The 20774-nt window shown below is 35.4% G+C and overlaps 1 long non-coding RNA gene across 1 annotated transcript; it reads right to left on the bottom strand.

Moving 5' to 3' along the window:
• Window positions 1–3191: 3191 nt before the first annotated feature.
• Window positions 3192–20525, bottom strand: LOC138340814 (uncharacterized). The gene is made up of 2 exons (XR_011213664.1): window positions 19296–20525; window positions 3192–3436 (listed from the first exon to the last, which is right to left on the bottom strand). It is a non-coding gene; the product is annotated as an uncharacterized lncRNA (long non-coding RNA).
• Window positions 20526–20774: the final 249 nt, after the last annotated feature.

The raw sequence follows: 20774 nt of genomic DNA on the forward strand, positions 1-20774 counted from the left end.
TTTCAACTATGGAAAACTCAATTTGACTATGAAAGTTTAAAATTTAACTCATAATTTTTAAAATTTTGAGAAATAATAAAAAAGATTTTCAATCCAAATCATTGGCAAAAAGTCAAAGTAATTTGCATTACACAACCCCAATTTTCATAAATTATTTTTCATTTTTTAAAATAACAATTTTTTTAAAAAAATTGTACAATAAAAGTGGACAATTGCCTATAAAGTTTTCTGATTTATGGTCATAATTATTGTGTCTTAAGAAATTTATATAAAAAAAATGTAGTGAAGCAAACTCTCTTTGGTGTCTTGATCTCGTTTTACTTTCTTTTTCTCTAGCAACTACATGGATAAAGAATTAACAATTCATAATATAAATAACGATCAATCTCTTTTGCTGTATGAATTTTTGAGCAACATTTTTTTTGTTTATTGGCTTCTAAAACAATTTCTTGAATTTGAATTTAAATTTGTTCCTACAAAAAATATAATATTATACTTACAGTTCACATTTTATAGATGATTATGTCTTTTAATATGCAATTTTTACAAAAATGTATATTAAAAAAATAATTTCACTTCTTTTGGTAGGTGTGAATTTTAAGCAACCTAGTTTTGTTATTGATTTTCAAATGTGTCTCTTAGGTTGAGACTCTAAATAACACTTCTTCCAACAAAATATAAAATTATAGTTTATAGTTCACATTTTAACATATTACTTTTGAAAAATGTATATAGAAAAGAAAATAGATATTCTCACTTCTTTTGATATGTGTGAATTTTTTAACAACCTTTTTAGGTTGAGACTCCATATAAGACTTTCTCCTGCAAATTATAAAATCATAATTCAGGGCTCACATTTCATAAAAACTCATATTTTTTAATAGATTCCTTTTGAAAATCAATATATATATATAAATGAGGACCATAGAGGAGGTGATGTGGCACCTCTATATGGCCTCCATTTGCATTTAGTTTTTTTCATCTTTTTTTTTAAAAAATAATTATTATATATCATAAAAAATTACTTAAATTTATTATAAATAATTATTATATTAATGGTGGGTCATTTATAACAAAAACTCTTCATATTTTTTATTTATTTATCTCACTTATAATTAAAAGAGAAACATAATTTATTTATTTTTGACTTTTTTTAATTTAAATTAATTATTTTATTGTAAAAATATATTACTTCATTTATACAAATATACAAATAAATACTTTATTAATGTATGAACATTTATAATAATAAAAAAATTCTATATTTTTTTTCTATCTGTTTATCTCACTTCTAATCATGAAATCATATTATTATTTTTTTACATTTTAAGTATTTTTATTTTTATTTTTGAATTTATTCACTAGGAGTTACTACCCATGACTTGCCCTTCTTTAATTTTTACTTTTAATAATATTCATGACTCTCATAATTTTTATATTCATAACCTCCAATTTAATTTATAAGTTTATGTGTCTTATAAAATTAATTTATTTTGCCTATAAATTTATATTAGTTTAATGAAGATTCACTTTCACAATTATTCTTTCTTTTTTCATCATATAAGTTTGATCTGTAACAAAAAAAAAGTACATGAAGGTAAGAAATACTTCATTTAACTTTTTATTTTTTATTTCATCTATTTTTGTCTATAAATTCGTATTTGATTTGTGAAGGAAACTAACATGTAACCAAAAAAAAAGTACATGAAGTTAATCAATATATCATTCTCAAGTCCTTATTTTTTTCATTTCCTTTATTTTGTCTACATAGATTCATATTTATTTTCATGAAGATTCACATACAAAGTTATAATTTCTCTTCTCCATAATACTTGTTTGTGAATTAGCTAACATGTAACAAAAAAAAATATATGAAGGTAAGATATATTTCATTCTTAAATCTTTCTTTTTATTTTTATGGACTTAAACATGCTTTCTTAATATATATTTTTATGTTTGTATTATAATTTATCAACTAAGTATGATTAAAAAAATCTCTTTAATTCTTAACAATGTTTTGTCCGTATGCAATTACTTTTTTTATAGTTAGTTTTCCATATATAATATAGTTTGATTATAATATTTGTTAGATTTCAAGAAATAACTATTATTTAGTATTGTTATTACTATTGAAAAGATAATATATAAATATATTAAATATGATTTATATTTCGTTCTTTTTTTTGACATAATTATTTTTAATTCGTATATGCTTTTTTTTTATTCAGTTGGTTGCATATATGAAGAGTTTGGCATATGGATCAAAACATGATGACGGATCTCTTTGCAAAGGAAGATGGTACAAGGAAAAAAAATTAAGCATAATTAGAGATTATTTTTTCACTTTAAAATTTATTAGCAACTTAATTACTTTTGCTAGAGTTTTTAAAATTTTAATTTATATAAATAATTTAGCTAAATGTATTATATTGTCAATACTAATCATTTGATCCTTTAGTATTCTATTTTCTCTTTGTTATGAAAAAAAATATAATTATTTCATTTTAACAACAACAAAATTTATGATGATTAGTTTCACTTTTATTATAAATTATAAAAAGTAATTGAAAAATATATTATTATTTTCATGATGTCATTTTTTGCGTATGTAACAATTTGTCGTCGTTCTATTTGCTTTGAAATGTATTTATAATTTTTATGTAGTCACCAATTATTATATTTTCTCGGTTCATTTTTTGTATTTTCACACCTTTTTTCATTTTTTTATTTTACAAATAAAATCAATACATAATTAGTAATACATTTAGTGGCTAATAAAATTATACATTTGAATTATTTATAACTCATGTCTCTTCATCTTACTTGTAAAGTTTAATATTAAATATGAATCATGACTTTATATGCTTCATTTTTCAAAAATCTTACAAGTATTTAAATAATGTTTAAAAAATTATAGTAAGCAAATGTAATAATAAAATAAAAGAAAATAATTTTATTTGACGAAATCAGAGTTTAGATAGAACATCACTACTCCTAAAAAAGATAGAGAAAATTAAAACATCTAAAATATTTTCAACCTAATTCCAATATATTGTTATTTCAACATATTATCCCTTATTCCATTTACTTCACCACGGTGAATATTTTTGTCATGACCCAAAAATGGGCGTGATGGCACTCGTCTTATCCCACCAAGACAAGTAAGCCTAAAACTCAGCTATTATAATAAAAATGCGGAAAATTTACTATCAACTTACATTATACCCCAAAACCTGGTTGTCACGTGTACAAGCCTCTAAAGTATTACAATCGGATCAAAAGAAAATATAAGTCTCAAATGAACTTGTTTCTAGAGTAGAACAAAATCATAAACAAGAGTAAGGAGGGATGTTGAGATGACCAACAATTACCTCACAAAATCTCCAGGAAGCCTCGGAAAAGAAGAGAATATATCATAAAAGTCCGGGCTAGTAACCTACAAAAATTTGTAGAAGCAAGGGGTGAGTACCAAACCACACGGTACTCAGCAAGTAAACCTCTAAACACAAGCTAAGGGGATGAAATACGGGTACTCCTACCACCCCTAACCGAACCTCCACAACTCCAACCTGCATAAACATCAGCCCAACCTAACAGCTCACAGTTTACATAGAACGTAACTCAACAAAAACATTTAGACAAATTACATATCCCCCACAACAACACTTTAACAAATTACATATCCTCCACAACAACACTTTAACAAATTATATATCCTCAACATCAACACTTAAACAAATTAGATATCCTCAATAGCAACACTTCCAAAAATTTACATATCCTCAATAACACACTTCAACAAATTACATATCCTCAACAACAACACTTCAACAAATTATATATCCTCAATAACAAGCTCAGTATTCAACAATCACAAGTTCCACAAAAAGTCAATCACTAGATCAGCAAAACACAATATTAAGTTCACTAATGATAAGTATGTGCAATGTAATGGAATGCAATGTCAAGTATAATGATGCATGTCTGACCTAGTGATACACACTCGCTGTCTCTCAGTCCGGGACCCATGGGGGACATATCTGTCCATGCATCTGTCGCGGCGCATGACATGACCCTCGATAATAGTAACCATCGCGGCACGCGATACGTCCCTCGAAATATAGTATCCATCGCGGCGCGCGATACGTCCCTCGAAATTATCACGACCCAAATCCGGGCCGCGACTGTCACCCACACTTACCCTCCTATGTGAGCGAACCAACCAATCTAAACCTTAACATTTCAAGGTAATATCAACATAAAGTAATGCGGAAGACTTAAACTCATTAATAAAATCAATAACTATTATTATTCCCAAAATCTGGAAGTCATCATCACAAGAACATCTATAATTAAATTACTAAACTAAGAGTATTCTAAGAAGCTAAAAATACATAAGAAGCTAGTCCATGCCGGAAGTTCAAGGCATCAAGACTTGAAGAAGAAGATCCAGTCCAAGCTAGAAGCATTAGCTCACCCTGAATTTCTGATGTAGTAAGACTGGCTTGAGTTACTGTTGAGTCGAAGATGACGGCACGTTTGCTGCACTCCACAAATAAACAAGAAGAAAACAATAAAAGTAGGGGTCAGTACAAAACACAGGTACTGAGTAGATATCATCGGCCAACTCAAAATAGAAAACAGTATATACCAAGTAATATCATAAACTCAACTATGATACTCAACATGTAGCAACAACAAGTACTATATCATTAACAATTACCATCAAGTTCACACATGAGGACTCAAGCCTCAATACCATACTCATTTGGAAATTTTGTTCTTTAGATTGAGTATATTAACATCTTTCAAGATTCATTATCTTTATTTCTCTTGTGTTGGCACGTGACACTCCGCTCCCTCATATTCATTAATCCTCTTGTGTCGGTACGTGACACTCCGATCCCCTAAATCAACGTGTCGGTTCGTGACACCCGATCCCCTAATTCTACGTGTCGGTTCGTGACACCCGATCCCCTAAATCTACGTGTCGGTTCGTGACACCCGATCCCCTAAATCTACGTGTCGGTTTGTGACACCCGATCCCCTAAATCTACGTGTCGGTTCGTGACACCCGATCCCCTAATTCTACGTGTCGGTTCGTGACATCCGATCCCCTAATTCTACTTGTCGGTTCGTGACACCCGATCCCCTAAATCTACGTGTCGGTTCGTGACACCCGATCCCCTAATCTCTTTCTATCAATTCATCAAGCCTTCTTTCTCACCAAGGCATCATCAATCTCATTACTTTAGTTCATCAAGCCTTCTTTTATATCAAGGCATCATCATTAACAAGAGATTAGGTTTTTATCAAGATTTGGGATTCAATAGCTTCATCATGCTTAATATAATCACAATTATATAATCACGTTCATGCATGCATACAATTAAGCACATAGCAGGGTTGTACAATACTACCAATACATATCATTCTCTATTAAGAGTTTACTATGAAAGCATGAAAACCATAACCTACCTCCACCGAAGAGTTGAAATCAAGCAAGTTAATCCTCAAAGCTTGGTGCTTTCCTCTTCTCTCGATCGTTTCTCTCTCTCTCCCTTCTTGTTCCTTCTGTTTTCTTATTCAAACCCTCTTTCTTTTACCCTAATTAGTATATAATTAAGAATAAAAGATGGCAATAATACCCCACTAATTAACTTAAGGTTACCTCTTTTAACCCCCATTTATTTGAGTTATTAATATAAACCCACAAAATATATAATTATAGCAGGAATAGTCCAAAACGCCCCTTTAAAACTTAACCAGAAATCCGATTCCAACTGGGATTACGCAAGCTGTGACGGGCCGTCGTGCCTGCGACGGTCCGTCCTGCTGTCCGTCGCATAGTTTAGAAACTTGATTTTGGGTGAATGGCTTGTGACGGTCCGTCCTGCCACTCCGTTACGAAGTTCAGAGAGTCAATTTTCGGTGCCCAATTTCAGATTTTCTAAGTGTTTTGAAACGAGACCCTGCGACGGTCCGTCGCGCCCATGAAGGATCGTCGTTTGGTCCGTCACCTCAGCCTGTTTTTCCCAGAAATAAAATCTGCTGCTCAAAACGACTAAACAGGTCGTTACAATAGATACCAATTTACCGATCGTTCGTCCCCGAACGATCACAAGAAGAAAAACAAGGGCGAGAAGGAGTACCTGAATCTTTAAACAGATGTGGGTATCTTTCTTGCATATCCGCCTCCTTCTCCCAAGTGGCTTCTTCAACGGGTCTATTCTTCCATCGCACCTTGATGGATGCAATCCCTCTTGACCTCAACTTGCGAACTTCTCTATCTAAAATAGCAATAGGCTCCTCCTCATAAGACAAGTTCTCATCAAGCAAAACTGAATCCCAACGGATAATGTAGTTTCCATCCCCATGGTATCTTTTCAACATCGACACATGGAATACCGGATGTACTCCGGACAGCCCTGGAGGCAAGGCTAACTCATAAGCCACCTCTCCTACTCGCTTAAGTACTTCAAATGGTCCAATGTACCTTGGACTTAGTTTACCCCTTTTACCGAACCGCATCACCGCTTTCATTGGTGAAACTTTCAACAAGACTTGTTCACCCTCCATGAACTCTAAGTCTCTAACCTTTCGATCTGCATATTCTTTTTGTCTACTTTGCGCCGCTAGAAGCTTTTCTTGAATAGACTTCACTTTCTCTATCGAATTGTGCTTTCTTAGCCTCCCCTCGCAATACTTTATCTTGGATTCGCCTTAGTTTCTCATCATCAAACTGTTTTCCCTTAATTTTGTCAAGAAAAGAAGATCTTAACTCCACACTAGCCATCAATCCCCCCTTCTCATTTACTTCTAATCTCATCAAGTCGTTAGCTAGAGTCTGAACATCTCTAGCTAATGGGCGTCTAGAGGCGTGCAAGTGAGCTAGACTTCCCATGCTTCCCGCCTTTCTACTTAAAGCATCCGCTACAACATTCGCCTTTCCCGGATGATACAAGATAGCGATATCGTAGTCCTTTAGTAGCTCCATCCATCTCCTCTGTCTCAAGTTCAAATCTTTCTGAGTAAAGACATACTGTAGGCTACGATGATCCGTATAGATCTCACACTTAACCCCATATAAATAGTGTCTCCATTGCTTTAATGCAAACACTATCGCAGCCAATTCCAAATCATGAGTTGGATAGTTATGTTCATGCACCTTTAATTGCCTTGAAGCATAAGAAATCACACTCTTCTCTTGCATTAGTACTGCACCCAAACCAGAATAGGATGCATCACAATAAACAATGAAGTTCTTACCCTCTACTGGCAAGGTAAGGATAGGTGCGGTAGTCAACAAAGTCTTGAGCTTCTGAAAGATTTCCTCACACTCATCCGACCATACAAATGGAACATTTTGCTTAGTCAAGTTCGTCAGTTGGGAAGCAATAGAAGAGAATCCCTTGACGAATCGGCGGTAGTAGCTAGCTAACCCAACAAAGCTCCTTATTTCTGACACATTAGTAGGTCTTACCCAATTCTTCACTGTCTGAATCTTAGAAGGATCCACCATCACTCCTTCTTTAGAAACCACGTGCCCCAAGAAGGACACTGCATCTAGCCAAAACTCACACTTAGAGAACTTGGCATAAAGCTTTTTCTCCCTCAACATTTCCAATACCATTCTCAAATGCTCTTCATGTTCCTTCTTGCTCTTTGAGTATACCAATATATCATCAATAAATACGATCACGAAGACGTCCAAATATGGCTTAAAAATCCTGTTCATCAAGCTCATGAACGTAGCAGGGCATTCGTAAGACCAAAAGACATCACTACAAATTCGTAATGCCCATACCTCATTCGAAAAGCAGTCTTTGGCACATCCGTTGCCCGTATTTTCAATTGATGATAACCGGATCTCAAGTCAATCTTAGAGAAGACACAAGCACCTTGTAACTGATCGAACAAATCATCAATGCAGGGAAGAGGATACTTGTTCTTTATGGTTACCTTGTTTAGTTGTCTGTAGTCTATACACATTCGAAAACTCCCATCCTTCTTCTTTACAAACAAAACTGGAGCACCCCAAGGAGATGCACTTGGTCTAATAAAGCCTTTGTTTAACAACTCTTGAAGTTGGGCTTTTAACTCTCTTAAATCCGTGGGAGCCATTCTATAAGGGGGTATCGAAATGGGGCGAGTACCCGGTTCAAGGTCAATACAGAAATCAATATCCCTATCTGGTGGCATACCAGGAATATCTGTAGGGAACACATCCAAAAACTCGCGGACTACCGAAACCGACTCAATCGAAGGTACTTGGGTAGTGTCATCCTTGAGATGTGCCAAGAAAGATAAACACCCTTTACTAACCATTTTCTTAGAACGAAGAAAGGAGATGATACGCACCGGATTGGAAGTGTAGTCACCCTCCCACACTAACGGATCTGTCCCAGGCTTGGCTAACGTCACCGTTTTAGCATTACAATCCAAGATCGCAAATTGCGGAGAAAGCCAAGTCATACCCAGAATTACATCAAAATCGACTATTTCTAAGATAACCAAGTCTACATAAGTATTGCTCCCCACAAAAGTTACAAGACAAGACCTATACACCTTTTCAACTATCACAGACTCACCCACCAGAGTAGAAACACGAATAGGTATGTCAAGCAATTCACAATGTAAATTAAGACCATTAGCAAATGCGGAAGATACATAAGAGAATGTGGATCCGGGATCAAATAATACAGAAGCCATGCAATCACAAACCAAAAGATTACATGTGATGACAGCATCAGATGCCTCCGCTTGAGACCGCCCAGGGAAAGCGTAACAATGGGCCCTATCATTCGTCTGTCCGTTGCCCCTACCATGTTGTGATGTAGTGGCTCCAGTTTGCCCATCACCTCGGCCGTTTTGGTGACCACCATTTCCTCGACTACCACACCCTCCAGAAAAATGGCCTCTACCATGACCACTTCTACCTCTAGCTATTGGGGGTCTGTAACTCTGTTTTGGACAATTTCTCCTAATATGTCCAGTCTCCCCACATCCGTAACACTCTCTGGAGTCAAGCATAGGTCTCTCGGAGAAGTGTTGACCGGTCTGAGGTGGTCCCCCAACTACAGTCTGTAGTGAAGACTGAATTGGTCGGACTGAGTAACTTCCCGAACCCTGTCCTCTAGTGTAAGCACCATTAAACTCACCTCCCTTTCGAAACCTTTTTGATGTCGATGTCATAGTGAAGTCGCCTGGCTTCACTCCTTCCACTTCTATCACAAAGTCTACCACCTCTTGGAAGGATTTTGCCGTTGCCGCTATCTGTAAGGCCGAAATCTGCAATTCTGACCTCAACCCCTTCACAAACCGGCGAATTCGCTCTTGTGGACTGAAACACAGTTGGGTGGCATACCGGGATAATGCACGAAACTTAGCCTCATATGCATTGACCGACATCCTACCTTGCTCTAGGCTCAAGAACTCATTCCTTTTCCTATCCCTCAAAGTTCGGGGGATATACTTCTCCATAAACAAGCTAGAGAATGAGACCCAAGTCATAGGTGGTGCCTCTGTTGGTTGACACTCAATATGTGACCGCCACCACATTTTGGCGTTCCCTTGAAACTGATAAGTCACAAACTCCACACCAAACCGTTCTACTATACCCATCTTGTGTAGTAGCTCGTGACAGTCAACCAGAAAATCATAAGCATCCTCCGATTCAGCACCCTTGAAGACCGGAGGTTTCAATTTCAAGAACTTACTGAAAAGTTCATGCTGATCATTTGTCATTATAGGCCCAGTAGTCAGACGTGGAAATGTGCCTATGTCCAATGAGGCCTCCATACGAGGAGCCATAGTGGCTGCATGTTGTACTTCTGAAACCGGAGGTGTTGGCGCAGAAAACACTGGAGGTGCCTGACCTTGATCAGACAACCCACTGAGATAGGCGAGAACCTGATTGATCATCTCTGGGGTAGGTTGGGGTGGCAATCCCTCATTCTGCACTTGTTCAGTTTCCCCATCCTCCCCTTCTCTTATTACTTCCTCAGTCGGTGGAGGAGTCACTGCCCTAGTATCAGATGGGCTAGGCGCTCATCCTCTTCCCCTAGAGGACGTCCTCCCACGAACTCTACCAAGGCCCCTTGCCGCTATTCTTCCTCGAGCCACAGCCCCAGTGGCTGGCTCAGTTGTTTCTTGTCTGGCCGGTGTAGGTGCTGGCGTAGTTGTTGCTCTAGTTCTAACCATCTGCGAAAGAGAGTGAAGATGGTCAGATACCAATTCGTATCACCTAGATACCAATTGGACTCAAGTAGTAGCACGAAAGAAAGAATGAAAGAGTGAAATTTTCCTAAAGTTTTATAGCCTCTCAAGGAAAAGTAAAGGCGTCCCCCTACCGTTCCTTAAGACTCTACTAGACCTGTTCTTGTGTGATGAGACCAACGAACCTAATGCTCTGATACCAAGTTTGTCACGACCCAAATCCGGGCCGCGACTGGCACCCACACTTACCCTCCTATGTGAGAGAACCAACAAATCTAAACCTTAACATTTCAAGGTAACATCAACATAATGTAATGCGGAAGATTTAAACTCATTAATAAAATCAATATCTATTATTATTCCCAAAATCTGGAAGTCATCATCACAAGAACATCTATAATCAAATTACTAAACTTAGAGTATTATAAGAAGCTAAAAATACATAAGAAGCTAGTCCATGTCGGAAGTTCAAGGCATCAAGACTTGAAGAAGAAGATCCAGTCCAAGCTAGAAGCATTAGCTCACCCTGAATTTCGGATGTAGTAAGACTGACTTGAGTTACTGTTGAGTCGAAGATGACGGCATGTTTGCTGCACTCCACAAATAAACAAGAAGAAAACAATAAAAGTAGGGGTCAGTAAAAAACACGGGTACTGAGTAGATATCATCGGCCAACTCAAAATAGAAAATAGTATATACCAAGTAATATCATAAACTAAACTATGATACTCAACATGTAGCAACAACAAGAACTATATCATTAACAATTACCATCAAGTTCACACATGAGGACTCAAGCCTCAATACCATACTCATTTGGGAATTATATTCTTTAGATTGAGTATATTAACATCTTTCAAGATTCATTATCTTAATTTCTCTTGTGTCGGCACGTGACACTCCGCTCCCTCATATTCATTAATCCTCTTGTGTCGGTACGTGACACTCCGATCCCCTAAATCTACGTGTTGGTTCGTGACACCCGATCCCCTAATACTACGTGTCGGTTTGTGACACCCGATCCCCTAAATCTACGTGTCGGTTCGTGACACCCGATCCCCTAAATCTACGTATCAGTTCGTGACACCCGATCCCCTAATTCTACGTGTCGGTTCGTGACACCCGATCCCCTAATTCTACGTGTCGGTTCGTGACACCCGATCCCCTAAATCTACGTGTCGGTTCGTGACACCCGATCCCCTAATCTCTTTCTATCAATTCATCAAGCCTTCTTTCTCACCAAGGCATCATCAATCTCATTACTTTAGTTCATCAAGCCTTCTTTTATATCAAGGCATCATCATTAACAAGAGATTAGATTTTTATCAAGATTTGGGATTCAATAGCTTCATCATGCTTAATATAATCACAATTATATAATCACGTTCATGCATGCATACAATTAAGCACATAGCAGGGTTTTAGAATACTACCAATACATATTCATTCTCTATTAAGAGTTTACTATGAAAGAATGAAAACCATAACCTACCTCCACCGAAGAATTGAAATCAAGCAAGTTAATCCTCAAAGCTTGGTGCATTCCTCTTCTCTCGATCGTTTCTCTCTCTCCCTTCTTGTTCCTTCTGTTTTCTTATTCAAACCCTCTTTCTTTTACCCTAATTAGTGTATAATTAAGAATAAAAGATGGCAATAATACCCCACTAATTAACTTAAGGTTACCTCTTTTAACCCCCAAGAATTTGAGTTATTAATATAAACCCACGAAATATATAATTATAGCAGGAATAGTCCAAAACGCCCCTTTAAAACTTAACCAGAAATCTGACTCCAACTGGGATTACGCAAGCTGTGACGGGCCGTCGCGCCTGTGACGGTCCGTCCTGCTGTTCGTCGCTAGTTCAGAAACTTGATTTTGGGTGAATGGCCTGTGACAGTCCGTCACACCTTTGACGGTCCGTCCTGCCACTCCGTTACGAAGTTCAGAGAGTCGATTTTCGGTACCCAATTTCAGATTTTCTAAGTGTTTTGAAACGAGACCCTGCGACGGTCCGTCGTGCCCATGACGGATCGTCCTTTGGTCCGTCGCCTCAGCCTGTTTTTCCAAAAATAAAATCTGCTGCTCAAAACGACTAAACAGGTCGTTACAGAAATAGAGTATCCATCACGGCGCGCGATACGTCCCTCGAAATGGTACATCCTCTTAAGTACCCATTCTTTCTCAATGCACATAACACTTGTCACAACCAATGTCTCAGAATAATGCAGATGACAAGTTCACACAAAAAAATGAGGAGATGATTATTTTCATAACATTGCACAGTTCACAACCACACAAACATGAAGTTACATCAATAATGATTCAACAAGACTTCAATTCTTTCTCAACACAACACACATAAACAATTAATCACATTGCTTTTTGTTATCCCATTCTTCAACCCATCACCAATCCCGTTACTTCCAAACATATATCACAAGGACATACACGCATTTCATACACTTAACAAGAGTTTAGAAATCCACTTGCCTCAATTTATCGAACAATCACTTCGGGACATTAGCCTTCCTCCTTTGTTGCACTTCCAAATAAAATCTAGTCTATTCAACCTGAACATATCAATATCATACCAAGGATCCACCACTAAAAGCTTCCTTATAATTAATGCTTAACACATCCAATCGTACTAACAAGCTAGTTGGTATCTCGAATGTGAATTCAACACCAAATCTTATCATATGAGCATGTAATACAATAGATAACTCCTAAAGTAGTTAGTATTTTCACTTAACAATCAACATGTCCGTTCTCATGTACCACTAGTAACACATCATGAAAATTCGTTACATCCACCACTAGAACATATCATATCTATCAAGAAGATCATTTCCAAATAAGTCACACACTTTATCCATCAAATAGCTGTAAAATATTACCAGATTAGTTTTGTATCTAACCCAAGCTATATGTATCCTTTCGTAAGCAAGGTCAATATCAAAAGTAACACACTCCATAATTCTAACCAAGTACCCATCAGTACCATTGTAATAGTCGTATCATGACCTTCTTTGGTATGCACTCAATCTGTGAAACCACATAAGGGATTCTGACCTGAATTGGTGCAACATCATTTGCTAAGCAACTCATTAATGGTATGACAACTATATCAATTGTATTACACTATTTATTATCTAGTCAATTCTTCAAACATTTAACTTCTAATTATCGAACCACTCCATATTTTGCTTATACCAGATAAGTAATATATTTATTATTATTATTTTACAATGATAACTAACCTTACTCAACTCTTTCAAATATTTGTCCTTGCATCTGTCGCGGCGCACGACACGACCCTCGATAATAGTAACCATCGCAGCGCGCGATACGTCCCTCGAAATATAGTATCCTTCGCGACGCGCGATACGTCCCTCGAAATATAGTATCCATCACGGCGCGCGATACGTCCCTCGAAATGGTACATCCTCTTAAGTACCCATTCTTTCTCAATGCACATAACACTTGTCACAACCAATGTCTCAGAATAATGCAGATGACAAGTTCACACAAAAAAAATGAGGAGATGATTATTTTCATAACATTGCACAGTTCACAACCACACAAATATGAAGTTACATCAATAATGATTCAACAAGACTTCAACCCTTTCTCAACACAACACACATAAACAATTAATCACATTGCTTTTTGTTATCCCATTCTTCAACCCATCACCAATCCCGTTACTTCCAAACATATATAACAAGGACATACACGCATTTCATACACTTAACAAGAGTTTAGAAATTCACTTGCCTCAATTTATCGAACAATCACTTCGGGACTTTAGCCTTCCTCCTTTGTTGCACTTCCAAATAAAATCTAGTCTATTCAAATAATTAAACACTATAAGGTTTCGAAGTTAACAACACACATATTGCACGTGTCTAGACTAAACCAAAAAAAAACTCACGCAAATTTATAATTAAGTTCTTAAGTTTCAAGATTAGGATTGAATTTTTTTTTATTTCTTTTCAATATCATAAATCTTAAGGCATTCACTTAATACCATATACCTAATACTTAATTATATATATTAATATATCAAAACTTAAATGATAGTATGAAAACTATTAAAAAGATCTCAAATTGATTCCAATTTATATCACCCATATTTGAACACCAAAATAAAGATATTTCATGAAATACTTTTATACGGAAGGCTTCTTGCATGTCTATTTACCTCCCTTCCCAATAATTGTTTCATGATCATCAACAATTGGTCATAATTACTTAATGACTAAGGTGAAATTTATGCTAAATAACATATGCATACATGTACACAAAATTAAAAATTAGTTTTACATATTAGTGTAAAATTATACACGTTTTAATCTAAAAAATCTACTTCTAATTACATGAAAACTTAATAGAAAGGATGAAAATAATTACCTTGACGCCGTGAGATGAAAATATTGATTTTTTTCCTCCTTTTCCCTTTTCTTTTCCTCCCTTTCTTTTCTTTTCTTCTCTGCGTTTTTTTTCTTTTTCTTTTTCCAATCGTTCTTTTCCCAATCCTCATATAAGCCGTCAGAGGCTTTAAAAGGTTAGGGCACTTTGCCCCTTTTCTTTTTATTTTATTTTATTTATTTATTTAATTAATTTCATTTTTCTTTTTTTTCTTTTTTTTCCCATTATTATTAGCAACAAAATAATATTTTATTAAATCTAAAAATCATGTCACTCATTCTTATAAGTCATATAAATTAATAATAAAATTTACTAAAAAGGTTAATATAAAAATAATGGTTGAAATTTCTAAAACGACTAAGAGGATCACTACATTATCCACCACTAAAAATCATGTTCGTCCTCGAACATAAAGTAGGAGAAGGAAGAATAACTAACACGACCAAAAACTTGAGGTATGATTTTCAAAGTCGTGTTCATCTCTCCAAGTGATCAATTCATCTTTAGCACATTCCATTAAATATCAACTACCAAGAACTGAAGTTTTGAACGAAACTTCGGAAGATTTACATATCACGCCATAAACCAACCAATGAACCCAATCTCAACTGAAACCTACTGGAACATAACACAATCATCACAACAAATCTTTTCTTACATAACAAAGATAACGTTCTGAATTCATACCGACTACAATCTGAAGTGAACCTAGATCAACGATCACATACACCTATTACACAAATCATCATAGACCTTATCAAGATTCCCTTGTCATAACCTAATCTTTTCATGAGCTTAAACTATGAAAATTTGATCTTTAGACATCGAATACTCATCAAGGGATAATCAAACAGATCTAATCCAATGAAGAACAGATCAAGTAAGCACCCAACAAATGGTACACGCTAGGATGCAGAACCTTTTACAACACTGTCGGATAACCATAACTATTCATGAAAGCTCTTTTGTAAGTTCCCATAAGCAAGGTTGTGCATATAAAAATAGTGATATATTTCTAATTTTTCAAACAACATCAAATATGTCATAACTGAAGTGACCTAGTCTGCCTAAAGAACATACCCTATCAAGAGAATATAAGAGGATCGGCACATCCGATCCACCACTAGGAATTCACCCATAGATGTAAAAAAAATGTGGGCATATGCAGTGAATCATACTCCAAATCATGTCCGAAACGAAGTAGGTGGTCAACTTAAGATTATACGGAATCAAGGTCGAATAACACTAGATACTTTCTCCATAATCCCATATCAATATTTTCATTCATCTGACTATATCCCTCAATTTTATTTTTTTTTTTATTTAATTTTTTTTTACACCCAAAATCAACCAGTTGATCTCTATTACAATTTTACACATGCTGGATTTGCCAAACCCCGTATACTTCTCACAGTACTCCATCAAAGCCAACACTATTAATATTAACAAATATCATAACCACACCAACCATTTACCTTACTTTCGCACCGTCAGTAGTATTACATTCTCCTTAGCAAGTACATTGTAGTCTCCAAGACTTTGAACTATGGTTTCTTATCTTTCCATTTAAGCGCCCCGTGATAGATATAAGTCACACCCAAGACCGATAACACTAATTTCAAATCTATATTTCTCCTTTAGGGTAAAATAAAAAAAGAAACACTTAATGTCAACTTCACCTAAACTTTCACATACCATTTTCAACCACCATCTGTACTATCATTTACCTCATGCGATAACTAAAAGAAACCCTTGATCACTCCAATATTAATGTATACTATAATCTCATAACCTCTACTCACCATAAAATGTCTATGTAACACATTATAACAATCTATTTTGTCTCGTCAACAAAATAATTTTAATCCCCTCTAATCCTCATTAATCATGTAAAATTGTAGGTCTACACTATTTAACATCCATTTGTTACTTAATCACATTCTGAACAATCTAGCTCGACATAACCATATATAATCTTCCATACATCATTTATTGTAACCCAATCAAAACTTAATATTTAGAAAAGTTAATAATACACCCATAGTAAGTAGGTGCCGAACTAGTTCACATCTCATAGTCATATCTAAACTCAAAGGCGAAATCACTACAACCATCACCTCCGAATCCAATGTTTGTACGAGAGGTCTTATTGTTCCTTTGCCTTTCTTCAAAACTTTCCACGACGGAAATTTCAAATAACTTTAACTCTTCAATACACCATAATTTTTCTCCTTTTTGCTAACTCACTTACCAGTCTTATATATATATATTTTGTTTTTGGCCAACAATATGGGAAACCTTAGGTATAACAATCAAAAGTAACCAAATGTACTACTCAAATTTTAAGTCCTTCTAAATGCTTCATACTCAATGTGATCGATCATTTCTTACCTTACCAATTCATACCTTGACAAGATACACTATCAGAAATCTAAACTCTCCATGTAAACTTGAAGTTTTGATCCCAATCATGTAACACAATCCCATTATCTTACAACATTAGCTCATACAAAAAAAAATTACTTAACGTATTTTAGCTTATTGTTGATCGCCTCTTCATTGACCCTACCATATCTTTTTTTAAAAAGTCATATCGTACTCCTTACCAAATCAAAACCAAAAAAAAGAAATAATCATCATACTCGAATTGAACGTCTGTACACTCCTTTCTCAAGTTTTATCCAATAGTTTATTTTTTTAATCAATCTATTGATCTTGTGACACTATATTATATCATAATCTGGAAGAAACAGGTAAAATCACTTGTCTCTGAACCCAATTCTCCAAATTCCTCTGAAGATACATCATCAACCCTTGCAAACAAAGTAAAATAGCCTAGTTTTATCCTCGCTCTGAAAGTTAAACTATTTACCACTAATTCTTTCCATTATGGCTCTAGCTCCTTTCAATTTTATTCGATCACATCTCAACTCCTTATAAAAATTACCATAAAACCACACTACTTATGAAATAGAAACAACCATAACCTTAGATAATCAAAATTCATCATTACCATAAAAAAATTGTTTTAACCAACACCCGTATCATATAGTTGCATTTCAATCGTAATGCGTCATAAAATCTTATAATCATCATGCTTAGTTCGTCATTTCCCTCACTACGAATTTAGCCTCACCATTAACATGACAATACAAACCTAGCTATGCCAACCATCCAAGGTACTTACTCAATTTATATGCACTTTCTCACTAAAATTCTCAATTACATTCACACAAGTATACTTTTTGAGATTTCCTTTACTTGTAAGTTTATCATCCATATTTCCACTTCCACGAAATTTAAGATGAAATCAACACTCATTTACAATCCACAAAATACATTTTACAACCTGAACATATCAATATCATACCAAGGATCCACCACTAAAAGCTTCCTTATAAATAATGCTTAACACATCCACTCGTACTAACAAGCTAGTTGGTATCTCGAATGTGAATTCAACACCAAATCTTATCATATGAGCATGTAATACAATAGATAACTCCTAAAGTAGTTAGTATTTTCACTTAACAATCAACATGTCCGTTTTCATGTACCACTAGTAACACATCGTGAAAATTCGTTACATCCACCACTAGAACATATCATGTCTATCAAGAAGATCATTTCCAAATAAGTCACACACTTTATCCATCAAATAGCTGTAAAATATTACCAGATTAATTTTGTATCTAACCCAAGCTATATGTATCCTTTCGTAAGCAAGGTCAATATCAAAAGTAACACACTTCATAATTCTAACCAAGTACCCATCAGTACCATTGTAATAGTCGTATCATGACCTTCTTTTGTATGCACTCAATCTGTGAAACCACATATGGGATTCTGACCTGAATTGGTGCAACATCATTTGCTAAGCAACTCATTAATGGTATGACAACTATATCAATTGTATTACACTATTTATTATCTAGTCAATTCTTCAAACATTTAACTTCTAATTGTCGAACCACTCCATATTTTGCTTATACCAGATAAGTAATATATTTATTATTATTATTTTACAATGATAACTAACCTTACTCAACTCTTTCAAATATGATCACGCATTTGTTTCATAAGTATATCATTTTCACCTTAATACCAGATCTAACATCAAACCAATACACGACATGCCAATGATTCGTAAAAAGAACTGTGCACGAGTCATCACATAAATGAGAGCGAATGGAGTGAAGTGATAAGAATCAAAATGGGACCAAGTACGCACAATAGAGATCCAAGAAATGAAGATATTTCCTAAAAGTCACTACAGCCTCTCGAAGATAGGTACAGACGTCTCCGTACCGATCATCGAGACTTTGTTTAGACTCGACTTGTACTCACGTGAGACCTAGGAACCTGGGGCTCTTATACCATTTTGTCACGATCCAAAAATGGGCGTGATGGCACTCGTCTTATCCCACCAAGACAAGTAAGCCTAAAACTCAGCTATTAATATAAAAATGCGGAAAATTTACTATCAACTTACATTATACCCCAAAACCTGGTTGTCACGTGTACAAGCCTCTAAAGTATTACAATAGGATCAAAAGAAAATATAAGTCTCAAATGAACTTGTTTCTAGAGTAGAACAAAATCATAAACAAGAGTAAGGAGGGATGTTGAGATGACCAACAACTACCTCACAAAATCTCCAGGAAGCCTCGGAAAAGAAGAGAATATATCATAAAAGTCCGGGCTAGTAACCTACAAAATGTTGTAGAAGCAAGGGGTGAGTACCAAACCACACGGTACTCAGCAAGTAAACCTCTAAACACAAGCTAAGGGGATGAAATACGGGTACTCCTACCACCCCTAACCGAACCTCCACAACTCCAACCTGCATAAACATCAGCCCAACCTAACAGCTCACAGTTTACATAGAACGTAACTCAACAAAAACATTTAGACAAATTACATATCCTCCACAACAACACTTTAACAAATTACATATCCTCCACAACAACACTTTAACAAATTATATATCCTCAACATCAAAACTTAAACAAATTAGATATCCTCAATAGCAACACTTCCAAAAATTTACATATCCTCAATAACACACTTCAACAAATTACATATCCTCAACAACAACACTTCAACAAATTATATATCCTCAATAACAAGCTCAGTATTCAACAATCACAAGTTCCGCAAAAAGTCAATCACTAGATCAGCATAACACAATATCAAGTTCACTAATGATAAGTATGTGCAATGTAATGGAATGAAATGTCAAGTATAATGATGCATGTCTGACCTAGTGATACACACCCGCTGTCTCTCAGTCCGGGACCCATGGGGGACATATTTGTCCATGCATCTGTCGCGGCGCACGACACGACTCTCGATAATAGTAACCATCGCGGCGCGCGATACGTCCCTTGAAATATAGTATCCATCGCGGCGCGCGATACGTCCCTTGAAATATAGTATCCATCACGGCGCGCGATACGTCCCTCGAAATGGTACATCCTCTTAAGTACCCATTCTTTCTCAATGCACATAACACTTGTCACAACCAATGTCTCAAAATAATGCAGATGACAAGTTCACACAAAAAAATGAGGAGATGATTATTTTCATAACATTGCACAGTTCACAACCATACAAACATGAAGTTACATCAATAATGATTCAACAAGACTTCAACCCTTTCTCAACACAACACACATAAACAATTAATCACATTGCTTTTTGTTATCCCATTCTTCAACCCATCACCAATCCCGTTACTTCCAAACATATATCACAAGGACATACACGCATTTCATACACTTAACAAGAGTTTAGAAATCCACTTGCCTCAATTTATCGAACAATCACTTCGGGACTTTAGCCTTCCTCCTTTGTTGCACTTCCAAATAAAATCTAGTCTATTCAAATAATTAAATACTATAAGGTTTCGAAGTTAACAACACACATATTGCACGTGTCTAGACTAAACCAAAAAAAAACTCACGCAAATTTATAATTAAGTTCTTAAGTTTCAAGATTAGGATTAAATTTTTTTTTATTTCTTTTCAATATCATAAATCTTAAGACATTCACTTAATACCATATACCTAATACTTAATTATATATATTAATATATCAAAACTTAAATGATAGTATGAAAACT

The sequence above is a fragment of the Solanum lycopersicum genome, chromosome 1 (genome assembly GCF_036512215.1).
Source record: "Solanum lycopersicum chromosome 1, SLM_r2.1".
Classification (NCBI taxonomy): Eukaryota; Viridiplantae; Streptophyta; class Magnoliopsida; order Solanales; family Solanaceae; genus Solanum; species Solanum lycopersicum.